The sequence below is a fragment of the Psammomys obesus genome, unplaced genomic scaffold, assembly GCF_907164565.1.
Source record: "Psammomys obesus unplaced genomic scaffold, mPsaObe1.curated_primary_1811, whole genome shotgun sequence".
Taxonomy (NCBI): Eukaryota; Metazoa; Chordata; class Mammalia; order Rodentia; family Muridae; genus Psammomys; species Psammomys obesus.
Window position 1 is genome coordinate 20,525,131 of NW_026596134.1, and position 1,519 is coordinate 20,526,649.

The 1,519-nt window shown below is 45.4% G+C and overlaps 1 non-coding gene across 1 annotated transcript; it reads right to left on the minus strand.

Annotated features, from left to right (window-relative positions):
- Window positions 1–1,079: 1,079 nt before the first annotated feature.
- LOC129666221 (U6 spliceosomal RNA) lies at window positions 1,080–1,187 on the minus strand. The gene has a single exon (XR_008718511.1). It is a non-coding gene; the product is annotated as a U6 spliceosomal RNA (small nuclear RNA).
- Window positions 1,188–1,519: the final 332 nt, after the last annotated feature.

The window sequence follows — 1,519 nt, forward strand, 5'->3', positions numbered from 1 at the left end:
TGTCAGGTAGGCAGCTGGGTTAAAGAGATTAGAAAAAATATGTATGTTCCAAAAATATAAATGAAGTGTAGCATGCAGAATTAAGGATAAATATATGAAGCTAAATGAAGGGTTAGGGATATTGTTCAGTCTCTGAAAAAGTGATTGCCATAAAACCATGAGGAACCAAGTTCATAACTCAGAACATAGAACACTGAATACAGTCACACACTTCTCTACAGCAAAGACAAAAGGATCCCTAGAGCTCACTCACCAGGCCACCTATCTAAACGGGTGAACGCTAGATTCAGTAGGAGGCCATGTCTTGAAAAACAAAGTAGAAAGTGATTAAGCAACATACCCAATGTCAACTTCTGACCTCCAAACCCTCATACACACATACTGCACTTATTTGTACACATACATACATGAACATTCTCAGAAACACGTACCTTCCCAAACACATACATACAAAGAAAGAAGGACAGACAGACAGATAGGCAGGTAGGCAGGCAGGCAGGCAAGGCAAGGCAAGGCAAGGCAAGGCAAGGCAAGAAAGTGGTGAAGAGTTCAAGGCAATCCCCTGAGGAATACTCAAAAGTTCAGAAAATAGGAAAGTGGGAGAAAGGAGGAGGGAAAAATAATGGAGAAAAGTCAATAGAAAAGGAAAATGTTCCAGGAGTTGAGAGAAGGGACTGAAACTGTTCTGCTCAGATTAAAAGAGAGACGACAGGAAGTGTTCCTTGTCTTTGGCAACATGGAGGTCACTACTGCCTCTAGCAAAAGAAGACTCTATAAAGATGGGACTGAAGCCAGGGTGCACTGTAGAGCTAATGACAAAGTCAGGAGGGAAACTACAAGCAAAGAGATGGAGACAAAACATAAGCCATCTTCTACGCATTTTCCTACAGACGGGGGGTGGGGGAGGAGATACAGAACCAGCAAGGGAAGCTACTGTAAATAGGAAATTCTGTGACACAGTGAACACATCTAAGTCAGCTCTCATGGTGATTCTGTGTGAATGAGGACAGGAGCATCAGAGGTTCCAGTAGCCGGTCTTCTTCTGCGTAGATTTTCACCCCGGTTTTAGACCTCTTCAAGGAAAGAGAGCTCTTTTAAAAGAACAGGGTTGTCATCCTTGCACAGAGGCCATGCTAATCTTCTCTGTATCTTTCTAATTTTAGTATATGTGCTGCCGAAGTAAGCAAACAAAGGACCATGCACGGAGAGGACCTAGAACACCTACTCAGAGGAAGCCCAGCTGCTCTGTTTCCAAGTGGCTCTCCTAGTAAGGGAAGCAGGGTCTGTCTCTGACATGAACTCAGTGGCTGGCTCCTTGATCACTGCCTCCCTGGGGGATGCAGCCTTGCCAGGCCACAGAGAAAGATGATGCAGCCAGCCCTGATGAGACCTGATAGGCTATGGTCAGATAGAAGGGGAGGAGGTCCTTCCCTATCAGAGAACTAGGGAAGGAACATAGGGGGAGAAGTGGGAGGGTGGGTGGCCTGAGAGAAGATGAGGGAGGGAGGTACAGACAAGA